This window comes from Tiliqua scincoides, chromosome 1 (assembly GCF_035046505.1).
Source record: "Tiliqua scincoides isolate rTilSci1 chromosome 1, rTilSci1.hap2, whole genome shotgun sequence".
NCBI lineage: Eukaryota > Metazoa > Chordata > Lepidosauria > Squamata > Scincidae > Tiliqua > Tiliqua scincoides.
Window position 1 is genome coordinate 89477313 of NC_089821.1, and position 26303 is coordinate 89503615.

Genomic DNA, 26303 nt, shown 5'->3' on the forward strand with positions numbered 1-26303 from the left:
ACAACACACACACTTCCTCACTCACTCACGTGCAAGGAATGTCTACAGAGGTCCATTCATGATGCAAACTTTATCTGCCTTAGCAATAAACTAGTTCATAAGCAACAGTCTGCCACAAATTTCTATATCAGCAGCAGTAATTATTGCAATGGAGTCACAATTTGTCAGCAACCAGAAAAATGTATCTGAATTTAAAATATTTTCAAGGGAAAGGGGGAAATGTACAGGGCTAAACATTAGAAATTACAGCCAAAATTTTGCTAATTTCTAGCCCTTCATAATTCTCATTTCCCTTCTTCTGCAATAAATCCACTTTCTTCTGCCACTGGAACAGTCACAATAGAATGAGGCGACACAAAATTATGTTCTCTCTCCAAATGATTTCATATATAGACAATACAGCATAATGCAATAATACATAATACATTTCAGGACAGCTTGTACCAGGAAAAGACAGATATAAATTGTCGCAGAATTTAGATTGATTTTTTTTTAAAAAAGCGCATAGAAAAGCACAGATGAATTATTGTTCATATCATCTACTATTCCATACTTATCCAACATCACAATCAAAACACTGAAAAGAGTGACATGTAGTTTTGTCTCTGTAGATTTTATATCTAGGAGAATGGAAAGTAGCATTATTACTTGAAATCTTGGGCAGGCGGTGTCCGTATTCCTAAAATGATCTTCCCATTGCTACCGAACACAGACTCAGTCAATTCTAGGATTTTACCTGGATTCCCAACTATCAAGTCAGCCTATTTGTGCTGCATTGCACATGTGAAGGCCCCACTGTAATCTTGTGCTGCATATACACAGTTGGTGGTTATCAGAGCACTAAGTGGCTGCAGGGGTAAGACCTTTCTCACTCCCCACCACACACAGGGAAGCAAAATATAGCCTGATGATGCCCAAGGAGAAAGTGAGTGCCAATAATGCAATTCACAGCTTCTATTATACAAAGTAATTTTCAACTCCTATCTCATTAATACCCTAATTCTAATCCTATTTAGGGATTAGTATAACCTTGAGGTAGGTAGGAAGAATTGACTTGCCCAAGCCCTTAACTATCTAAGCTGAAGGTGGATTTGAGCACAAAATGCCAATGTACAAGCCTAACACATTGTCCCTAGACATTCTAACCGCACAAGCCTAGATATGTCTACTCAGAGGCTGAGTAGGAGTCTCAGGAATGGAAATGCTGCTGGACATGAGTGGAGTACCTTCCATTGACCTTGATCTTTGTAGTTTCCTAAAAAAGCCGTCCCAGCCAAGACCTAGTCCATCATAACTTTTGAGATATTTGGTATATTTGGTATAGTGCAATATCCTTAGCACTGACAACCAAAACAAATACTTCTCTGCAGTGTTTTTCATAAAGCAAGTACCTATGATCTCTCTCGGAAGAATTATCTGATGAAGTTGATTAATGACTGTAATTAAGGTAAAACGCTGGTGCTATATTTAAGCTAGAAAGAGCAATCCATACAGCTACCATTAGCACCACATTTTATAAGCACAGACTGAAATGAAAATGGTATACTGTTGAAGAATACAGTATTGGGGCAATAAAATATGAACCCATGAATAGGCAGTGATTTCAAAATAGGTCCAAAGCCTAATTTCCATGCACTTTAAACAAAGGTAAAGGAGTCTTAAATAACCATTAACAGCACAATTCTACTGCTGCCCTCAGCCAGCACAATTCCCTTATGCTGGCTCCTAAAGATAGTGAACGTGCTGTAAAGCACATTAGACTCAGGAGCAGTCTGAGGACTACTCAGGAGCAGACTACATTTGTGCACTGGCCTAATGGAGCCAGACCTGCACTGGGACAGGATGAGTTTATGCCGGCCCAGCCAGACTGGCACAGGGGGTGAAAGAAGGCGGTGGGAGGGAGGAACGGATGCAGGGAGGGGGCATTTTAGGGTGGGAGGAGGGCAGTCTGAAACAAGGAGGTGGTGGGACTGGCCACGGTGGCGCAGGGTGGATCCTAACCCCCCCGGCCCAAGCAGCATTACATAGGTCACTCAGATTTGCGCCTGCAAAATAATAGGTGCAAATCCAAGTAGCCCTATAGGGCTGCCTGTGGTGTTTCTTGAGGTGAGGGGAATAAAATCCCCTTACTCCGAGTTGCGCCCAAGCCTGCACCATACCTGCACTGGATACAGCACAGGCCAGAGGGCCTGCCAGTTCCAGAACAGGTTAGGATTGTGTCCTGAGGGCCCAATCCTATGCTCCGGACTGCGCCTCCACGGCGTGGACTACAGTCGCAAACATTCCGCAGCTCAGCAGTGCCTGCCACCGCCGGGCTGTGGAATGGCAAACGGGGTGGGGACGGGGGCGTTCCGGGGGGAGTCCAGCGTGACATGGGGAGGGGGCTGGGAGGCCGGTGTGATGTGGGGAGGGGGCATGCCAGAGGTGTGCCGGGGGGGGGCAGGAGGAGGAACCGCGGAGCTCTGCTCCTCAGGATCCTCGGCGCTCATGGAGGCTGCGTGCTTTACATGAGCACCTCTACTTTAGTGGCGCCCAAGTGGCGCCACTAAAGTGAGTAGCCCCATTGCAGGGCTGCCTCCCTTACTCGGGGGAAGGGGACAAACGTCCCCTACTCCTGAGGTGCCTCCCGCGGTAGTGCGGGAAGCGCTGGATTCGGCAGCAGCCCTCATGGTGCCACCGAGTGGGGGCTCCCCGGGCAGCTCAGGATTGGGCTGCCCATTAGGATTGGGCAGTAAGCCTTTTTCTAATATATTCCATTATGGATTTTAACCTCTATTGCAAAACAAATTAAAAACTTTCAAGTATATCTCACTGTCATTTTTTAAACTGTAACTTATCAGTCTGCAAAAACCTACAGTTCTTTTGTATATTAACTTACCAACAATGAGCAGGTTGAATCAGACCAGATAGGCATCAGAATATTTAGAACAAACATATACCGCATAGAACATACTTCTAAACTGCATATTTAGACATCCAAATTGTCTGGATAATCAAAAAAGCTAAGAAAATTGAATTGTCTACATAGGGTTATAATCAAGTCCGGGTGCAATTTACTTGTCTGTGGAATTATTCCCTCACAACCCAAACTTAAATACTTTCATACATTTCTAATTTTATATTGCTTGTCAAAAAAAATTTCAGCTGTCAAAAGAGAAGGAAAATGATTGTTAGAGACAGAATAAATTGTAAAGAAATATATGTGCAAATGTACTTATTTTGTACAGTTTGTTTTGTTCTCAGAATTTGGAACTGGATGGCTATTCACCCTTGGGTGACTCGCCTTGATTATAGTGAATTCAGAATTCGAATAACATTTGATGTCAATCAAAAGCTACAGTGGGAAAATAAGGGGCAGCTCATCTACTAAAAAAACTGAACATGATCCACAAATCTCACTGTGGCATGTGATTCTGGCTACTTGGTCAGCACCTGCAAAGGCAGCTAAGACCTGATAAACCCAGGCATACGTAGCGTCCAAGATGTCAAACAAAAGAACAGCCTTGCAAAATCTGACAAGGCTGTTTCCTGCAACTGTATGGAGCAGCACCAAGAACTCCTGGCCAGAAACTGCAAACTTATAGAGGTCCATCCATCTCATAGAAGAGGTTGACCACTACAAGTTGGGCTGGAATGGATGCATACAGGGAACCATTTACAAGGTATATAACATGGGTTTATAAGGATGGCACTGTGGACTTCTGTACTGTGCATGCGCACTGTTCAGTGCACATTCATAAATATTTCACCAGGAAGTGAGGGCCAAATCCTATCCAATTTTCTAGCACTAGCACAGCTGGGCCATTGGGGCATGCGCCACAGCCTTTGGTGGGGAGGCAGTCACAGAGGCCTCCTAAAGGTAAGGGAACATTTATTCCCTTGCCTCAGGTCTGCATTGCAGCTGCACAGATGCTGGAATGGGCAGCATCTTAGGATTGGGCCCTAAGTCCCATTAAATTCAGTGAGCCTTAAAACTGGGTAAATGTCTTTAGGACTGGAAGTATAACTTTTATTTGTATAGAGTCTATACAGCTTGCTCTATGTAGAGACGTGGAAAAGAAATGGGGAAAAAGTCTGAAAGATACCAGAAGTGAAAGCAAGGTACAGCAGCTTATCCTGTTCTGTCAGACTTCATTGTCTAAACCAGGGATGTCCAAACTTTTTGGCAGGAGGGTCACATCATCTCTCTGACACTGTGTTGGGGGCCAGGGGAAAAAAAGAATTTACATTTAAAATCTGAATAAGTGTACATAAATGAATATATTAGAGATGAAATTTATATGAATGAATGAAGGTCTTGCAATAGCTCAAGGCCTATAAAAGATCTTGCAAAAAGCAAGGCTGGCCTTTCCTTCACTGCCACTGCTGCATCACAGACATGAAACGGCAAGCAGCTGAGGGAGCCCTTGGCCCACAGCTCACGCGAGAGGTCAAACAGTTGCCCTCATGCTGAGAGCAGTTGCATCAGGCCAGCACGAGCTCCATCAAGTCTCTGGAGGGCCAGAGGATCATTGGAGACTGGGGGCTCCCTGTGGGCTGCAAATGAACCCTAGACCAGAATTTGAGCACCCCTGCTCTAAATGAATAGCTATATGCATTCATATGTGCTCTCTGCTGTATAGTTTTATGCCATATATTGCTGTTGATAATATGTTTTCAATGTTAGGCATGTTTTGTCTTGAAATGAGCAAGTACTATATTTGAGACTTTGTCTCTTATGATGATTGGAGGGGTGAGCAGAGGCTTGGGTTAAGCTGGACCACTTTATTAAAAAAAATAAATCAGGTAACTCCTCCCCCAATACGTAGGCATCTACCTTTTGGGGAGACTGTATATTCCCCAAGGGATGGATGGGATCACCTTGACTCAATCTGTGACCCAGCTTCTCACTGCCAACACATGAGGCAGCTGGCCTCTGCAGGCACAAGCCAAACTGGAAAGCATTTGAAGTTGCCCTGGCATTCCAAGCCAGATGATTCATCAACCAGTCTCTTCAAGCTAGCAAACATCTGAGGAGTGTGACTGGTTCACCCACTGACCTTACTGCCTCAGGATACATGAGGTATCCCTACTCCTACCTTCCTGGCCCACACAACACCTGTTTAAAGTGATTGAAAGGAAACTAAAAGCAATACAAAAAAAAATGTCAACCAACACAGACAAATGCCAGTCAGGGACAGGCAAAAACCTGACAGCTACAGCCAATCTAACCAGCAGCAAAAATTCCTACCCAGCTCCCAAAAGGGTGCAAGCAGCTAATCTCAGACTGCACAAAGGAAGGGGTGGGTGGGTGTTGTGTTCCAGACTGAGGGAAGGAACCCCAGCCACCTGCAACTGCAGATTAGGCTCTACCCTCTGTCAGACCAGCACCAATAGGGTGCTTGCATTCTCCCCATAAGAAAGGCAGGAGACCAACTGGAGTTATAGCCTTTGCCAAGGCTGTGCTGTAAAGGCAGTACTACAACCTCCATGCCACATACCTTTCTTCGTGTTTGACAAAGGAAATGTCCTACCAGTGCTGTAGTGAACAGAAAGAAAGGCACATGGTGTCACAGTTATCACCCAGAGAGTCAGGGAGAGATTCCCAAACCCTGGCAGGATGCAACCAGCATTCTCTTTCACCAGCCTAATCCACCTAACCCTTGAGAACAATATGGTGCACTTACAACACCATAAGCACCCAGGTTCTTTGGTAATTAATTTTCCTTGGTCAATAAAAAGGAGTTGCACTTAATCTTCAAATAGAAGAACTTTATTATTAAAAAGGTTAGTGCTTACGGAAGCTCTCGTTGCCCCATAAACATTAGTGACATACACTTTCAGAAGCATCTAAAGCAAGAAAATTTAGCTCACTTACCTAACAGGATACTAAGAGTTACAAACATTAAGGCCACATAAAACTCCTTCTAACACAGGCTTCCTTCCTTGCTGTCCTCCGCTCTATAAACCCACACCCAGGTTTTGTACTCCAAATTAGCCACACCTGAATAGCCTCATGTCTTCTTCTACTTAGCAACCAGCTTAAAACCTCTCTTAAAGGAAAAGGCCACTCACTCAATCTCTGACACATGGTGGTTTTAGAGAGGCTACTACCACTGTAGTGCTTTCATTACTGATATTGTCACACTCAGAAGTTTAAATCAAAAGAAAATGCTAAGTGAAAAAATGGGCACAGCTTTAGTTGACATACTTTCCTAGGGAAGAAGAATCTTTGATCAGAGTAGGCTTGGGTTTTCATTCTTGCACTTTTCATTCCCAATGGGAGCTTCCAATTAAGCCAATGACATTGACTCTATCTTGTGCGTCTAGTGCTGCAGGATAATTAAGCTGTTCCAGACTTGAGCATCAATGACCCGCTCAAATGGACTTGGTTGTGTTGGCGTCGGTCTTAACAGGCGGAAACAGTTAATGCACAGCTCGGCCTCCATTGTACAGCAGTGACACAATCAGATGTGAATGAATGAACTGTCCTCCTACTGTGCCTTTGGCTCATATGTGCAACTTAATTTTATAGCCCAACATCATTCAACTTCAAAGCGCATAAGCATGTACTTATTGGATACATCAATGCACTGAAGTTTCTTTCTGGCTCTCTTGTGATATTTCTTACTGCCAGTCATTGTCTAACAAAAAGGAGAAAAGTGGGGCTCAGAGACTTGCAAAAACCCAGCGCTGCAGCATTGCTGAAATTTCTGAGGTGTGAAGAGCCTCTCAAAAGCTTTTAATGCAGAGTGCTGTGGATACTCTCCAATAAGCAACAACACTCTTCAAGTGGGTTATTTGTCTTTTCTGTTATTCTTGTCTTCCACATGTCATTTTCCAAACCACCTTTCCATTCCTTTGTCAAGTGATATTGGGGAGGAAATAACAGGCATTCTCTCAGGTTGTCATCAGTCCCAGTTTGCAGTACTTCTAAAGTTTTTAAAAACCTTTTCCCTATTGCGTATGGCATTTTCTCTAGTAATGGCTCCTAGGAGAAGTTGGAACTGCTTGAATGATTTGCTCTAACTGCATTGATAGGTTGTATCTTTGCAGAAACTTTGATCCCATGGGGTTCACCTCTTAAGCTAGGCGGCTGGCATGTTTGTAACAGAGGGACACGTAGCCAGGCAAACAGATGGCACATGGAAGGACTACCAACAGTGCCAGTGGTTTTCCATGTTGCAATGTCAAGTCCCAAACTAATGAAGACCATCAAAGAAATGTGAGGGCACATTTCTGTTTAAATGAAAAACACTACTAGTTAAAAACCTGAATTCAGAATCAAAGGTATTTGCATGATCACATCCCTAATTCTTGCCAAGAGGCTGCTATATATAGATTTTGGGAGCAGTATTTGGTGGTTGTAGTTAATTGCCATGGTGATAAAGGGGGGTGATTGTGGTGTGGTTTGGAGCTGACCTGGGAAATGTCAGGGGAGGGCAGGGGGTGGATATCAATGGCAGTGGTGCCACCTACAGTGTCCCCTTCCAAGTTTTGATATGCCCCCTTGGGACAACTGGAACTGGTGCCAGCCATAGAACTAGTACAAATCCAAGCAGATCCATTGGGCACCATGGTATAGCAGAGTAGGTAAGTAAACCTCAGACCTGGCCACAGTGATCCCTGCCCTAGTGATATCTAGATTAGATTATTGCAATGCCCTCTACGTGGGGCTGCCTCTGAAGATGGCTTGGAAACTGCAACTAGGGCTACACGAACGCATTTACCTTACTGCCGACCTTTTGGTTGGCAGTAAAGTGAGTAGCCCTGTTGCAGGGCTACTTCCCTTACCTAGGAGAAGGGGGTGAAAGTCCCCTTCTCCTGAGGTGTTGCCCGCAGCAGCCCAAGGCACGCAGGATGCAGCGGTAGCCGTTTGAAGTGCCATCAAAGCTGCGTGCCCCAGGCAGCTCAGAATTGGGCTGCCCAATGCTTGTTGAAACAGAAAAAAGTATTTTGATTAGAAAATCAACAAAGATGGAACCAGAAAGGTCTCAAGGGGGAGAGAGTTCCACAGTCTGGAGGGCTGAGTCTGAAAAAGCCTTCTCCACCTAGACCTCAAAATATGGAGGAACATAAAACAAGGCATCAGATGTTGAATGACATGCCCTAGTGAATATCAGCAATCAAAGGGTTTAAATAGAAGATTTTGCTTATGGAGAGCCCAATCCTGAGCTGCCCAGGCACACGGCTGCTGCCGTATCCTCTGCGCCCAAGGCAGCCACAGGTGGCACCTCAGGAGAAGGGAACTTTCGTCCCCTTCCCCCAGGTAAAGGAAGTAGCCCTGCAATGGGGTTACTTGATTCATCCCAAGTGGTGAGGTAAAAGGTCCGTGGTGAGGTAAAAGCCTCAGTGTCAGGCGGAGTTAGGGCTTGCAAACATGCCTTACAATAGTTTGCGACAGTGCATGGTGGTGATAAGCTAGCACGTGGAGCTCAGGATTGGGGTCTGAGTATCTTGTAAATAGCTCTTTTATAAAGGCTATTTTTGTATTTCCTGGAAAATCTGAGCTAAAGGTTTAATTTTTCCTTAAGCTTTGAGAGAAGCAATCTCTTTCAATATGTTTAAATATTTTTATTCCAAAACATTTCTTCTGAATCTGCCCAAAAATGAAAACCTGTGATTCAGTTAAATTATGCACCAAGAAATCTCATTATTCTACACTAAGTTGTGCAACCTCACATAACAGTGGCTGAAGTTAGCTAATCATTAACATCAAGCAGGAACATCATTAGAAAAAAAACTGTTTGGCATTTTGAAAGGAGCTATTAAGAAATCACAAGAGGCTGCAGAATTGCATTATTGATGAAATTCATTTTTTTGAATCCCTAATGCTTTATGTGCATTATTTTAGCAAAGCTACCTACACAATGTAGAATGTGCCACTAATCTTTAGATGGAAAATGTCTTTGCAACTGTAGTTAATTTTTAAAGTATAAGCCAACCTATATATATTTTTAAAGGGTATTCCTATGTTTATGCCCATTACCTAATCACAGTCTTCATACACACACCCACACCCACACCCACACACACACACAAAAGGCAACTACAATTCCCATTTTTCCATCCTAGTCAATAATATGATTGGTCAGAACCATTAAAGTACTGTAGTACTCAGCAAGTCTATCATTTTATACTTCTCCTGCCAATCACATAAGAAGGACCCTGTAAAAGAACACTGCCCAGCCATCTGGAGAACAAAAGAGTGTTCTCTTTTGAACACTGGTTTTCAAACTCTCAGGGAGTGTTTGTGGGGGGTGGGGCAGAGAGCAATGATGTGAGCCCTAGGATTGCACCACTGTGAGGGACCTAGGGGCTTTTAAAAAAAACATACTTGAGTACCTGCCGGCATCCGGGGTGGGGGATGCGGGAAGCCTTTGCCACAAGGCTCCCTGCACCTCTAAACATGGATAAAATGTGATCGCAACTCACTTCCAGTTTTGCAATCGCAACCAGGAAGTTGGTTGTGGTTGCATCTTTTCAGTTTTTGCAGAAGTCTCCCCAGGGCTCCCCGCACCCCCTGGATGCCAGCAGGGACTCAGGCATGTTTTAAAAAAATCCTAGGAATCTTGCAGCATTATCCTGGGGATTGCATCACTCCCTTCCCCCCTTTCCCTGTCCCTTAATGGGGAAATGGCATTTGTTCTCAGGTTGGTGGGTCGCGACCCACCAGTTTGAGAACCACTGAAATCGCGAACCCACATGACTGACCTAGAAATAAAAGAAAATGTGGCAAAGGTTTCTTTGGTCTGCAGAATACTTAATTATCCGGTATTCTTTATGTTCTATGGACCTAATCCTATCCTTGGCTGGCTCATGCGATGCTGCACCAGTGATGCAGCCTCCGCTGCATCCTTCAGGCCTGCTGGGGACCAGTGAGAGAAGTTAAGAAACAAATGTTCCTCCACTCCCTGCTCTCCAGTTGGCCTACTCAGATCTAAGCCAGCTAGTTTGCTGGGATAAATCTGTTGCTGAAGGGAGCATGTTGAGTGTAGACCGGGGGCTCTGGATCTCACAGGCACCGCTGCTGCCAAGATCTGCCTCTGGCCCAGCCCATTGCCACATCCCATTGCCACATTGCCAGCTCTGATGGCTGGTTTGCAGCCCACTGCTATGGATGTAAATCTTACCAACTGCCACACCATCGGCAGCAAGCCACAAAATAGCAGAGGTGCTCTCGCACCAGTGGTCCGTAAGATGTGCTAATGGACCTCATGATCTGCTAGAGAACTTCATGGAAACGATTGGGCCAGAAGAGACTGACATAAAAGCTTTCGATAATGGATTTTTCTGGTGTTTTAATGACACACTAAAAACAGTGTTTTATGCCTGTTGTAATAAGAAGTGAATGTTGTCACATGCAAATAGTCATTCATTAGTTATAAGGAACCTATTAGTAATTTGAAAGGGTTTAAAAAGAATTCTTTTAAACTTAATTAGCCTCGCACATGGCTAGGTTTCCTTGTGTCAGTTGTTGTAATGATTTGATGTCTTTGCAAGCTGAAGAATGGGCTGATAATAAGCATCAGCTTGAGAAAAATGATACCAAGGTGAACAAAAGTAGTGTTAATTACCCATTCGATTAAAGTGCCTCATACCTACAATGTTGTAACACTTCATCACATATGGCTTAGATATTTACCTACCCAAATTGTATAAATGTCAGTAGGAAAATGTAGATATTATTCTTACTAAAGAAATATAGTGAGTTCAGAGAAGAATAAGGCTGGTGATATCTGCACCGCAGTGGAATCTCATTCACGATAACGTAAAAGAATCATGGAGTCACTTTATGCTATGTGCATCACACAGATTGTCCTCATGAAAAATGGAGCAGGAATAACTTGGAATGAATTTTGCATTTTGGGCTACCTCTGTAGCCCTGAAGAGATAGGGGAGAGCAAGAGAAGAGCAGGGAGGGAGTTACTGTGGTGGGCGAGGGTGGCAAAAGGGACAGGTGGACATATTGGGTTCAGGAGAGGGGCAGAATTTCCCCCTTCCAGGGTCTGACCTGCCAACATGGATCCATTCACGTGCCAGCTACTTAGTTTGTTCTGGTCCAAGTAGACCCATTGCAGACGCTGGGGCTTTCCTGGGGGCAAAGGGACAAATGTCCCTTACCTTAAGGAGACCTCCAGCCTTCCAACATTCCCCCCATAGGATGCAGTGCAGCAGTAACGGCAAGTTGGGGAAGGAACCGAGGGACAGAGAGAGTAGGGTAGGGTGGATCCAGTGGCAGTCATGCATCCAGACCTTATTCCCTCTTTTCAAAGCCTCCCTGCTCCTTTTCACTCCTTGGACATACACCACTAAAATGATTGACGTATGTCCAAGTCTCCTTGGACAACAGGCAGCCTGTAGGCTTCCACATGTCTGTGTAAATGTCAAAATGTTTTTTACTTACCTCCCACTTGCCTTCAGGTACCCTCCCCCCCAAATAGCATGCAGTGTACAACTTTCTTTGGCATGGCTGCATTCTATGGCAGGGGATTAGATTTGGATCCTAGTCACATGAATCCTTTTCACAGCCCAACCTCCCAGCACTGATGTGCCAATGGGATGCGCACTGTTTCCTATGGGGAGGGGGGCAGTCATGAAGGCCTCCTCAAGGAAACATTTGTTCTTTCACCTGGGGATTGCACCATATCTGTATCGGTGTTGGAAAGTTGCTTGTGATTGGGCTGTAAGTCCCATTGATTTTATTTGGAGAATTAAGTTTATGCTTAAAAGTCTCCCATTGATACCAATCAGATCTAAAAGTGCTAAACTTTGCTTGGATTATGCATTATGCATCTTAGGGCACAAACCTAACCAACTTTCCAGCACTGACCTAAGGGCACTGCAGCTCCAAGGAAAGGGATCAAACATTCCCTTACCTTGAGGAGGTCTCCATGACTGCCCCCCAACTGCAGGATGCACATGCCCCATTGGCAGAGCAATGTCAGAGCTGGAAAGTTGGTTAGAATTTGGGCCTTAATTGTTCAACCCAATTATATTTTCTAAATATTCATAATTAAAATATGACCCTTTCCTTCTGGATGTTTAAAATAATCTTTTCATTGGGTGCTTTCTGTGCTATATTCATGTATAATTTATGTCTCTGGGCAAGAATTTACATTTAAAATGCATCAGTGTTATTCAAAACTAAATATGTCACTTGTACACCCAATACAGCCTTTCAAATTTTTAACCATTATTAAAATCCAGAATAATGCATTATTTACTCTGTTGCCTACTAATCTTTACTTTTCTTCACACTCTTAATGCATTCTAGTTACTTGACAATATGTCTCATGCGTTAAAAATAAAAGACTACCTATTTTGCAATTATGATTTTATGTTTTTGTCAGGTAGAAGAATACAAAAGTGTAAATTAAATCTCACTGAAATAAAATGTGTGACTTGTTTCCTTGTATGAAGTCAACCAATGAAAATACAAAAGCATCTGAATTACAAAAGTTCACAATTTAGCATTATAAAAGTTATCAGTTGGCATTCTCATGATGTACAAGGACTGAACCAAAAAAGATAAGCATTACAAGATCACACTTCACACAGGCACCGAGGGGGGGGGGCTCTTTGGTGCCATTAATGGAAAATAATGGCCACATTAGATGCATTTCTCTTAATTGCAATGGAAAGCTGCACCATTTATATGCATATCAAGGTGAACATAATCCATTGGCAATCTTGATTGTCTTTCCTTGCTCTTGAAAAAAAAAAAATCTTTCCTATTCCAGAGGCAAATGCAATTTAAACCCATTCAGATCCGAAAGGTTAGGATTTACTGCAATGACCAAATTTGGCTTATGTCATGGGCAGCCGAACTCCACCTATCTCTCTGTGCAATGATGCAGCTGTACCAACATGGTGTGTGCTATATCCCACCAGGGAATTTCCGGCCCCAGAGGTCTCCTCTGGGTAAGGGAACATTTGTTCCCTTGCCTGGAGGTAAGCCCTTGCTGCCTGAATTGGTCTGTTTAGACCTGTAGCAGTTATGTAGCTAGCACAAGCTCAAGTGGACCCAGGAAGGTGGATCAAGGTCAGGAAGGGAGATAGGTTATGAGACATGTTGCTGCCACCAATACGGCTCCCTTCCCAGTCTCAATCGGCCTTCCTCCCTGCACAAATCTCTGCCCCGTTCCGCTCCCTCCCCGCCCTTGCCTCCCTCCCACCAACCTCCTACTGGCAGTAGAAGGCCTCTCTGCTGTCCCTCACATGGCTGCCAGACATGTGCATTAGCAGCCTCGTCACCATAGTGGCACTTCTGCCTGCAGAACATGCATTCTGCCAGTGGAAAGCTCAGCTTGGATTGGAATGTCAATCAATTACAGCAGCAACATCAATTGTACACAGTTGCTTGCTAAATCAGGTTTCAGAATTTGATTTTCTTTTTGTAAGATTTAAAACCCTCTAGCCTTGTATACATTTTTCCCCCTGGAACAGAGGTCAGGGATGTTACTAATCACTGCACAAGGATTCTAGCCAGCACATGGCCCGAGGGGAGAGCAAAGGTCTTTGTAACAGGCTTATTGGTTGTTCTAATTGGCACAAAAGTACAAGCAAGTTCTTCAAGTCATTCTAGGAAACAGAAATCCCTTGGACAGCTGTGTCTCCAAATTTGTCCCTAACTATAGTATTTTGAGACCCCAGTTTATGTTTCATTATGTGCCTCCTGGCAATCAGACTGTGAGAGAAGGACCACTCCATGCACAACGTTTTGTGCTATGAAACTGAATTCCAGAGACAGAATACATAATGTGAGTGGCATAATCTGAAGACGTCAAATGTCTAAAATTTACACTTTCCTGGCAACTATATGGGTCAACTTGATAAGAGCAGATCCACAATTGCAAATATACAATTTGTACACATTGCCTAAGACATGTTGGCATCCTTCAGTCTCAGAAGACTATGGTATCATGCTCTGAATGGTGGTTCTGGAACAGTGTCCTCTCCAGTGCGCGAAGCCTGGGTAAAGTAGGTATGGATGATAGACTGTTACTCATGCAGCAAATCCCCCCTCTCCACATCGCTGAAATGGTCCAATGGAAAGGCAGAAGCCAATACGATTGGTTCCAGCGGTGTCGCAGGAGTTGCCAGAACGTGACTGTATTCAGCCATGAACTGCCTCAGAGATTCCGGCTCCTGATTTTGCCTTGAGGTTGACTCCTGAAGCCTCTTCCATAACTGGATGTAGCCACAAGGCAGTGGAGGTTTGGGATCAGAGTTTTCCTTCTCTCAGATGAGCTGCCTTCCCAGGCTGACGAGTCCCATCTACCCGGTGGCTGTTTAGTCACCTCTTACGACAAGTATAGCCAAACTGAGGGCCTATTCCTATCCTCCAGCCCCCAGGGGTGAGCCCCTGAGATATACATGCACACATGTAAATGAACCTGGGCGTATACCAGGACAGTGTGGCTGATACCAGTCTCGTGTTGCTTTGCTTGGATTGATGATAAGAGAGAAATTTTTTCCAAAGATCTTTCAGTAAAAAGGCCTGGAATCTCTGATTGTTTGCCGCAACTCTCACCTTCTGGAAATTAGTCCAAGGACTCACTTTAAGATCTCTAAACACCAGATCACTTGCCTAAGGGCGTAATCCTAACCAACATTCTAGCACTGACGTAAGGGCAATGCAGCTCTGAGGTAAGGGAACATACATTCCCGTACCTTGAGGAGGCCTCTGTGACTGCCATCCAAATGCAGGATGCAACACATGCCCCATTGGCAACAGCTATGCCAGTGCAGGGAAGTTGGTTAGGATTTGGACCTACAAGTGAGATAGTTTTACTGACTCCCACACATTCCCTATTGCTAGAGGTGTTTGAAAACGGTGTTATTTACCTTAGCCTATTGTATTCAGGAAGACTGGGTCCCAATCCTATCTAATTCTATCCAATGCCTATCCAGCACTGGTGCAGCTGCAATGCAGCCCAGAGATAAGGGAACAAACATTCCCTTACCTTGAGGAGGCCTCTGTGACTGACTCCTCACCAAAGGATGCATGCAGCTCATATCCCACTGACACCACTGCACCAGACCTGGAAAACTGGATAGGATTGGGCCCTCAGGCTGTAATCCGATCTTACTCACTAGAAACAAACACTTCTACATATTGCAGTGGGTTTGGTGTATCAATTAAGAATAATCATAAAGTAAGAGAGACAATCTCTCATCGTCCTCCTTTATGACCTGTCAAAGTTGCTAGTTGATTGCCTGCAGCCTCTGGTCCAGGTTAAAGTGAATCCAAACTTAAGCCATGGTCATCTGCCAGTGATGCTGTAATCACATGCTCTGAGCAAGGGATTGGGTTAGATGACCTCCCCAGTCCCCTTCACCTCTAGCATTTGATGATTCGATGACATCAAATGATATGCATGTACTTTTAGGAAGAAGTTGGTTCTTGCAGTAAGCTGGGAACACCTGTTCTATCTGTTGTCATTTGCACATATGCCATAGCCCACCAGTTGTCATCTGTCATTTACATCTTATACCACCATCTGTGCCCCTTCTAACTGCTCCACCATCCCTCTCATTCTCATGCAATCGTCCAAAAACTATAGATATTTATGCTGCTCCATTACAAAAAAAAATCCCAAGTGGAATATTATCTTAATTAAGACCAATTATAATATCATAGTCTGAAAGATTTCAAACTCTTCTTCAGGCTATATGTCAGGCAAAATAAGGCGGCTGGGGAGACAGACAAAGTGGGGCATGAGGGGAAAGCCCCCAAGTCTTACAGTTTCTAAAAGTCATGAGATGGAGTGCAGAATATTTTATGCAGGCTTAATTAGATTAGTCTCCGCTAGATGCAGTAAAGATTTCTATATCATGAGTCACTGGGACAAAGAAACAAATTGTTGTACCCTCATTTTTAAAAATATAAAATCTATCATTTACTTGATTCTGCCTCCAGTTCTGAGTGGAACGCAAAGGTCCCTTGCACTTCTTGCAAGGAAGCAGAAGTGAAGAAAAATGTGGTCATCTTTCTATTTCGCAAGGCTGGAGATTTTAGACTGTGCACTAGGTAAAGTGTCAACAGAAGGCATATTGGGTAGGAATACCTAATAGTTACAGGGCAAGGAATCATATGTACCCCATTATCCACTTGGTCAGCTGGGTGTGCATTTCCTTCCCAGTTGCTTCAATATTTCTCAGTGCTATTTGTACCATTTTCATTTTATTCACTAGGCATCTAAACTTACAAGATGGGTGTGGTACAGACAGAAGCATAAGTTTGAACACAGAAGTGACTAAGAAGTGCTGCAATCTGCTATCATAATAAAATGGAACCCTATCATTGTTAAGAATGCTTTAAAGTGCATTTTATTTTCAGAAACAGGATTCTCTCCTGCAATGTCCACAGCTCTGTGTATAAGAGAGACTACATATTTTATGCAGCTATTAATAATAAAAATACACTTAGATTCTGTTAGAAAGGAGTAATTTGGAATAAAATCAACTGTCTAGGGATGAAAATAGGAAGTGCACATTTTTTTACAGGCACAAACACTTTATTGAAAGCAATCCATCTCTTTCATGTACTCATATTCCTAGCAGTTAAAAGATATTTCAATTAATCATAATGTAAAGTGTATTCAGCTGAATTTATGACAGATATGACAGATATCTGCCCCCATATTAGAGCATCTGCCCCCATATTAGAGTGAAATTTCACTGTAAAGCATCAAGGCTTTCAAATGTATTCAGATGAAACATTGCTGTGTTTTCAAACATGAAACTTAAGAATGTGTCAGGACCATTTATGGGAAATGTTGTGAACAGCAGTGTTTTATTAAAAGGAACATACAAGCTTTCAGAAAGATACAGTAGGTGCCTGATGAATGGAATATGCCTGTAGCTAGCATTTTGGTGTCTCTTTCTAGACAGCTACATGGTGTCTTCTACAGCCACAGAGCTTCTCCTGACCCTCAAAAACCTTGAACCTCATATTCCTGGTTTAAAAGATAGTCCAAGGGTGCAATCCTAACCCACTTTCCAGCACTGAGATAAGGGCAGTGCAGCTCTGAGGTAAGGGAACAAACATTCCCTTACTTTGAGGAGGCCTCTGTGAGTTCCCTCCACCTGCAGGATGTAGCACATGCCCCATTGGCACCGCTATGCCAGTGCTGGAAAGTTGGTTAGGATTTGGGCCCAAATTAATCAAATTTTCCCAACTACACGATTGATCACATCCAAATCAAATCATTTTCAAGATGTGGGAGAGACCACACAAGCTGCCCTTTCAGCAGTGATACCAGCACAGCTCAGCAGCTGGGAGCAGCTGGTGGTGGCGCTGGGAGAGCCCTATGGCCAGATAAAGAGCTTCCACAGGCCGCATCTGGCCCTTAGGTTTTATGTTTGACACACCTGCTCTATACCTTTCACTCGTATTAATCATTCACAGAACTTAATGTGTGCCAAAGTGCCAGAAGGGCTCACCCCAGACATCTGATTTCCATGCCAGACTTCAGTCCTGGAACATAACATAAACATAGAAAAAAGAGACGCTGAATAAATGTAGAGTGTATTTATCTCACTATGAGTAATTAAAGTGATTCTTCACATAGTATATGCAAATAGTCTCTGAGTTACAGCCACATCTGAACTTTCATGCTGGCACAGTCCACCCAGCCTTGTGCTTTTGCACCTGTGTGATAGCACTGTATAGACAAGAACGATATCTAAGTAGAGGACTACATGTATAATGAAAATGGCTTCCACATTGCCATTTATCTGGAATAATTTATCTGGAACAAGCTAAATAAATTGAATCATTTATTTCAAGAAAGTAAACACTGGTCACTTACTGGAATAATAATGTGAGGGGGACCTGGATTGTCATGTTTGGCTACGATGCAAATATTTTTATTATGCTGTATTGACCTGGTCCTTGGCTTGTTAAAGTTAGTGTTAGTGACAGAGCCTCCTTCTCTCTCTTCTTTCCTTCCTTGTCATAGAATATTGTTATCACTGAAAGGAAAGAAATTAGAAAAACAAAAGGTTGTGCAAGGGATGTGACTATTTGGCTAGCCAGGCAAAAAGAGGAACTCTGTGTATCTCTCCCCCACTGAATGTGAGTGATGTGTACAGAGGGGCCCATCCCAGAAGACAGTGGCGAACTTACTATTCTCCACTCCTGAAGCAAAATCAGCCCCCGAGAGATGCCGTCCCCTCCCCGTGCACAAAGCCACCCACTGGCTTTCGAGCACAACATTAGAACTGACTGGGGAAGCCTTCTGAGGCTTCCTCACAGTCTTAAGCCGTACTTCCAAAAAACCAGAAATACATTTTCCAATAGCGGCAGGAGCCTCAGTGAGGCCTCCCTTGTTCTGCTAGAGTCTTGCAGGCTCAGTGCCTGGGGCATTTGCTCCGTTTGCCTAGCGTTAGGTCCGCTGCTGCCAGAAGATGACCCATTCCAGGAAGCATCACTCCAATAGGTTAAAAGAACCCTGTAGAAACTCAGATTGAACTATTCCACTGCATTCTTTCAACCCAGGTTGTGTCATACCAGTGGCCAAGGTATGTCATTGTGTTTGTAGAATAAATTGGGGAACTTTGATTTCTCTTGCTGTGAACCAATTAAGTGCTTTTCTATTTGATATCACTGACTAGAAGTGAATTTCTCCTAACAGTAGGGACCAGAAGCTGTGGGCCTGATCAAACTGTGAACCTCCCTCCCTCTGTAGCCCCTCCTTGGGGCCCTTCTGAATTGACATCTCCAAAGGCAGGCTAGTTGTTCTCACTACGAATCGGTTTTTAGCAATATCTGATATTGGAATGGGTGGGGGAGGAAGACTTTTGGTTTGCAGATACTTCCCAAGAGGGATATCTATAAGCTGAGACTGGCATGCCCTCAATTGGAGCTAGCAAGAGATAATGGTTGCATCCTAAGCTTTGGTGAAAAAGAATTCAAAAATTATTCCATGAACTGAGGGAAAATTATGCTTACAGAAGGACTCCCTTCCACTCATGGAAGGAGCTTCCAATGACAGAGAACAGCTCCACCAAGCTTAGGGTTCAACCCACTGCCTCACCCATTCTTCCAGGCTAGATAAACTAACAGCCCAATCCTGAACTGCCCAGGGTGCACAGCTTCGGCGGCACCGAAAATGGCTGCCGCTGGATCCTGCGCGCCTTGGGCTACTGCGGATGGCAACTTGGAAGAAGGAGACTTTCGTCCCCTTCTCCTGGGTAAGGGAAGTATCTTCAAAAGGTCAGCGGTAAGGTAAAGGCATTTGTGTAGGGCGCCGAGCTGCACATGAACCTGCCTCTCTCCCTCCCCCAGCGCACCTCCCGCCCGCCCTCAGACGGGAGGACAGCCCAGCGCCAGCCAGTGCTGAGCTAGCACAGGCGCTGACCCACCGGTAAGCAAACTTGCCCCACAGCACATTTGTGACAGTGTGTGCCGGAAGGAAGCTGGCATGCCGAGCTCAGGATTGGGTTCTAAATGACTGCTACGCTGGATACCATTAGGGTGGGGATGAAACAAAAACTGTCCCTTTTCACCAACATTGGAGACCAGGGCAGAGACTGTGGGTGTCCTATCAAAACTGTGTCCCTAAGGCTACTATTTTAATAGGATTAGGCCATCCAGTTATTTAGGAGATATTAAAGTGTAATCCCAGGCCAAGGACAGAAGTCACGATGTGGAATTGCTGGAGGCCCAGAAGCAAAGCCTTGCTGTGGCCCCTCCATGGAACCCCCAACTTGCCCCTGATGGCACACTGAGTGCTACCACTGCCACTAGTACTGAGAGTTCTGGTACTATAGAAACATCAGCTTGGCCAGATGGACCCTCTTACGGGCAGAGCCATTACCCAGTGCCTTACCTGGCCAACCCTCAAAGGGCAGGCCAACCACCAAAAAGGTTGCGTGTGAGGAAGGTCCTGGAACTAGAAGCAAAGGCAAAGATCAAGCAAAGTCATCGCTTGTTTCATCTTGTGAGCATTCTGGCACTGCCACAGTTCTCATTTGCAATTTATAGCCCAATCAAGAGATTTACCATGAACCCCAAGCTTTGATAGGCTCAGGAAAAAGAGCATACTGATGAACTTGTCAGGAGAGGTATGTGTAGTTCCCTTGAGCTCCAACTAACCCAATAAGTTATACTAGATCAAAAAACTGTGTGAGAATGACTGGCTGATAAAATCTTGGAAGGAATTACAGGAGGAAATTGGCAATGCAACAAATTCTTCTTTGCAAGTACTCCCCCACCACCTCATCCCTAAAAAGGAAGAGGTGGAATCACAACATCTTTGATAAGAAAACCTGTAATTCCATTTTTATTATTTCTTAAAATAGAGGCCAATGAACTCGTAGAAAAAACATGCAATTTTGTACACTGCAGTTTTACTGAAGATGCTACATTTCACAGACACTGTGACATAGGACTATTGCATGGTTGGGTGTAATGTCATAGAAATGTTTCTTTTCTGAATCTTTGAAAATGGGGAATGCTGACAACCAGTAGGTATACATTAATGGGCTTGTTTATGAGTCAGCATAAACACAGTTTATGTGCTGTCACCATCCTGAGTAACAGAAACACTGCTGGCTTTAAAAAAATGTTTCCAGTTCACATGGTAAATGCAAGAGATATTACAAACTTCACAGCTCTTGATACTACAATGAAAAACTCACATCAAAAAAGTATGGTACATATTTTCAACCATTATACTAACTATTTAACAGTTATGAACCTGAAAGCCTACTTGTTCAATTTACTCCTTTGTAAGTGTGTTTAGGAATGCAAGGTTCATCATCTTATAAGAATGTTTATTGGATTGAAATATCCTTCACAATAGGTGCTGTTGTAATACTTCAGCTGTTTCTAACTTGATTGATTGAGCATTTTATAAGTCAGAAGAGTTATTTATTTTAATTTGGGCACAATGCTGCGCTGGAACAGGCAAGACATGAGACTTGTGCTGTATCCAGTGCAGGATAGGGACCCAAAAAGGCTCAGACAGAGGTAAGGGGTAAAGGGCACTGTTAGATCACAGGTTCACATCAAAGTAACACAGACCCAGGAGTGACCAGGAAATCCATTTATTGCATCAGTTACAGAAGAGATAAAATGCATAGGCACAGCCTCACTTAAATACCCCCAAAGCTCCACCCCCAATACCCTCTAATCCTACACACCTGTTCCAGACTCCTGAGCACAAGATCATTCCAACTACATTCAGCTGTTCTGCAGACTCCCCCCAATAATTAACCCTTCATACACAACAGGCACCCTGGCCCCTATGGGTCTCCTCGGACTTGCGCCACCTCCTGATGTGGCACAAGTCTGAGGAGAGCGGAGCAGCTTGAAGTCGCTCCAAACTCCCCAGGAATGGGGGGTTGGGATCCAGCATTACTGCTGGATCCAAGCCTCGTCTCCCGCTCCCCACCCACCCACCCCTGGGGCCACACACTGCCCACCTTCACCCCACCCTGGAACACCTCCCTCCTCTCCTTGCGCAATATTAACTATGAATAAAGTATGTTTGTGCCTCCTCTAGAGCAAGCCATGACAGCGTATGGAGGTGCACTGGCCCACGGAGGCTGCATCCAGCATCCATGGCAGCTCGCGGGGTGACACTTGCATCGGCTGAGTTCAGCTGATGCAAGGCTCTGGGGTGGGCAGGGAGGAGGCGGGGAGGAGGCAGAACGGAGGAGTTCCAGGACGGGGGAAGGGTGGGCGGAGGGCTTTCCCATGGGTGGGCGGGTGGAAGGCAGGGCTGGAATCCAGCTGTTACACCGGATCCCAACCCCCGTTCCCGAGCAGCGCGGATTAGCTTGAAGCCTCTCTCCTCGGACCTGTGCCACCTCCCAAGGTGGCACAAGTCTGAGGAGACCCATAGGGGCTGCAGTGGCTTACCCAGGGGTAAGGGGAAGAGTTTTCCCTTACCTTTGGCTGAGCCACTGTGGAGCGCTATCTCGTGCTGGATATAGAGCAAGCCTCCTAGATTGCCTGTTCCAGCGCAAGATAGGATTGCACCCTAATTGCTGCGGCATAATATAAGTAGATACCCTAGTTTTGCGGTTCATTGCACGCAATTACCCAAATGAATTTCTGCTTAATTCAATGGGGCTTCAAGTGAGCTGGAGTCCCATCCCATATGCTCCAGGCTGATGGGCTGGTGCTTTGAGGGTTAAATAAAATTTATACGGTAGACGTGCCAGTGTGTCTACACATCTGAATAAAATCTTTATTCCACAACCCTAGTCACTAAAAAATGATAAATGATTCAGTGCAGGCAGATCACTGTCCCTACTGAGATCACTGTTGACTTCTTCTTCAGAGATGTGTGATGGCATTCATGTGCTCCCGTAAAAGGCTGGAAGACTTGTTTTTTCTTACTTTTACATGTATTTATTAAACCTGACTCAATAAACTTGCCTTAAGTAATTATACAGGGCTGTTGCACTGCAGTCGTATAGTAGGCAAATATAGCACTGCAAATTGAATGAGGCTTTGATCCATGAAACCAGGGCCTCTGAGAGGAATTTTATCAGGGGGTACAAAGTTTCTTTTGAGCCCTTTTGCAAAGGGGGAGGAGTGAAACAGAGCAGGGGGTGGTGGTGATGGGCGAGCAGAATGAGGGCAGGGAGAGGCAAAACAGGATGGGAGGGAGGGTGGAGACAGCTAGAAAAGCCTTTGGAGCCCATGTCTACCCACCCATGTGGCATCAGCAGCTAGATACAGTAATACCGAAAACCAAACACACTCTCAAAAATCGTTTAAATATAGAAAATCATTGCAGAAAATTAGCATCATCATATTTAGGCTCATACTAGAGCATATGTCCTGTGCATACCAAAACGTGCTGCTGTAGCAACTGTAGCCCCACAGCTGTGTCCCTGAGCTCCTATACACTCCTTCATGGTAAGTAGATCCATAAGCCTGTAGCAGGCCAGTTTCCTCCCAGATCTGACATGGTGTTAAGGAGTGTCATGTAGGCATTCCTTGGCCCAGCATCAATGACTTGCCAGTAGCCACATGCTTGTGGTAGTGTCCCCAGAATCCCGTGCGGGCAGCAAGTCTGATTAGATAATAAAATGTAAGATCCCAGGAAATTTCTGGGCCCCCTCCTTTGGCTCCTGGGCCCTCTTTTTGACCCTGGACCTGGGTATAAATTATCCCATTTACCTCCCTCTCCTAGGCCCTGCATAAACCACATCAACTTCCAACAAGGCTGACCTATTCAAGGAACATCATATGGCAGGCTGAAACAAGTTGCAGACCACAGAGGAGTCACTCCTACCTGGCAGCCCACCTGCTATCCTGGATGACTAGCTAAGAATGAGTAAAATGTCAGCCAAAAGAGGGAGCTGGGCCAAGAGAGTTCTTTTGGCCTACCACAACTTGGTGCTGGCTCTTTTGGCCAGTCAGTCAAGAAAGCGTTGGACTGAAAGAGTGAACCAGACCAAGAGACCTCTGTCCGTCAGAGGGGTGTAACACGGCATGGGGATAACATCCATGCCATGTGGTGCCTGCACTGGTGATGCCACTGATCAATGGGATTGGCACACAGGGACGAGCGCCAGTACCCTGCACTGATTTATCACTTCCTTCCGAACTTAGCACTTTAAACAGCCCCTTCAGACCACAATCCTAACCAACTTTCTAGTACTGACATAAGGGCAATGCAACTCCAAGGTAATGGAACAAACATTGCCTTACACTTAGGAGACCTCCGTGACTATCTCCCAACTGCAGGATGCAGCACATGCCCCACTGGCACAACTATGCCAGTGCTGGAAAGTTGGTTAGGACTGCGCCCTCAGTCAGTCTCATCCTGGTCAAACACGAAGAAGCCATGCTGGCTTACCACCGGTATGGCACATTTGCGAGCCTTACTGCTGGGCTAGCACCGGGTGGACACCCAGCCTCCGCTGCTCGCTGGTTGCATGGACTGCCGAGCCACAGCATGGTAAGTGGGTGCAGGGGTAGGTGGGGAGAAGGCATTCTGGGGAGGAGGGAGGGAGGCAGGCGGAGGGTGGAGAGAGGGCTGGGAGCAGGCAGGGAGAGGGCGGGCAGGAGGTGTGCCAGGGGAGGGAGAGAGGTGGGTCCGGTGGAGCTCTGCTCCACCAAATCCTGCCCATTTGTGTGGGGCTCGGCGCCCTACACAAAAGCTTTTACCCATTGTGGGGCTACTTCCCTTACCTGGGAGAAAGGGATGAAAGTCCCCTTTTCCCAAGGTGCCACCCGCAGTAGCCCGTGGTGTGCAAGATCCGGTGGCAGCCGTTTTCGGTGCCACCAAAGCTGCATACCACAGGAGCTCAGGATTGGGCTGTTAGCCAGCATGTTTGCTCTTTCCATGGCCCCTGGAAAAATGGCAGGCACACACCATATCCCCACATCATAGGAGCATGGGTTGGTAGCCCAGTCCTATCCCTCACCAGCCCGTATCATATAGCACTGCAAATGGAGTGTGTGATGCATGCCATGGTCCGGAGGCAACCAGACAGACCATATATGTTGGCAACTTTCAGTCTTGAAAGACTATGGAATCGCGCTCTGAAAGGTGGTTCTGGAACAACGTCTAGTGTGGCTGAAAAGGCCAATTCGGGAGTGACAATCCCTTCCACACTGGGAGCAAGTGCAGTCTGTCCCTGGTCTGTCTCCCTGGCTATGGGCCTTCCTTCTTTGCCTCTTTGCCTCAGACTGTTGGCCAAGTGTATCTTCAAACTGGGAAAGGCCATGCTGCACAGCCTGCCTCCAAGAGGGCCGCTCAGAGGCCAGGGTTTCCCACTTGTTGAGGTCCACTCCTAAGGCCTTCAGATCCCTCTTGCAGATGTCCTTGTATCGCAGCTGTGGTCTACCTGTAGGGCGCTTTCCTTGCACGAGTTCTCCATAGAGGAGATCCTTTGGGATCCGGCCATCATCCATTCTCACGATATGACCGAGCCAACGCAGGCGTCTCTGTTTCAGCAGTGCATACATGCTAGGGATTCCAGCACGTTCCAGGACTGTGTTGTTTGGAACTTTGTCCTGCCAGGTGATGCTGAGGATGCATCGGAGGCAGCGCATGTGGAAAGCGTTCAGTTTCCTCTCCTGTTGTGAGCGAAGAGTCCATAACTCGCTGCAGTACAGAAGTGTACTCAGGACGCAAGCTCTGTAGACCTGGATCTTGGTATGTTCCGTCAGCTTCTTGTTGGACCAGACTCTCTTTGTGAGTCTGGAAAACGTGGTAGCTGCTTTACCAATGCGTTTGTTTAGCTCGGTATCGAGAGAAAGAGTGTCGGAGATCGTTGAGCCAAGGTACACAAAGTCATGGACAACCTCCAGTTCATGCGCAGAGATTGTAATGCAGGGAGGTGAGTCCACATCCACATCCAGACAGACCAAATCTTTTATTTATCTCTCTGTAGGCTGCCTGGCCGCTTATGGGTCTCCTCAGACTCATGTCAGCTGGCGTGCGTCTGAGGAAAATCAGGGGGCATGTTGGGAAGGGAAAAGGGGGTAGGTTCTCAGCATGCACCACTGCCACCAAGACCCTCCCACTCCAGCTTCTAGCCCAGTCCCTGATTGCAAACCAGTCACAATCCTCACCTGAACTGGCCCCAGTGCCAACCTAGCTGCTCTACTGTCAGCTCAGTGCTTCCCTGCTCTTGTCCTTATGTTATCAGTGAGCCACCTGCTGTTGGAGAGGCTTGCACAAAGGCAGCCAAGGCCTTAGGCCAGGGCTTTTCAAACTGGGGCATCACGACGTCCCAGCCTGTGGGCCCTGGCCTCTGCCCCCTTAAGAGGCGGGGGCAGACTGGAGGCAGGGAGGAGGCAGCAGTGCGATCCCCAGGATCGCACCACTCAGGGGGCTGCAGGGGCTTGGGGGCACTTACCCAAGCCTCCTGCAGCCTCCCCAGGGTGCAGGGAGCCCGGTGCGAACCTTTGTTAGGGCTCCCCACAGCAGTGAAAGTGAAAGTGGAGCGATTGAGTTGCCTTCCACCCACCCCCGCTGCCTCTTCCCCCACCCTCGCAAGAACTTACAGTGGCTCAAACTCTCCTGTGGTTTGAAAACCACTGCCTTAGGCTGATAGATCATGAGATCCTTCAGTATAAGGCCACCATAGGATTGGACTGTAAGTGTACTTAAAAAAAAAAAGAATAGATACAGACAGCCATTTACTGTGTTTACAGACAACTGGCTGTGGATCTTTATTGTTCACTAGCAATGTAATGCAATTCACAGGCTCTCTCTCTCTCTCTCTCTCTCTCTCTCTCTCTCGCTCTCGCTCTCGCTCTCTCTCTCTCTCTCTGCAACCACAAGAACAGCAAGCCTCACCATATGAAGCTTAGTGGCATCTTGAAAAGCAATCTGGCA

The 26303-nt window shown here is 45.6% G+C and overlaps 1 protein-coding gene across 1 annotated transcript in view; it reads right to left on the reverse strand.

The window, feature by feature from the left end:
- The window catches only part of LRP1B (LDL receptor related protein 1B), a 796682-nt gene that overhangs the window by 627324 nt on the left and 143055 nt on the right, over positions 1 to 26303 (reverse strand). The gene's annotated exons all lie outside the window — the stretch shown is intronic.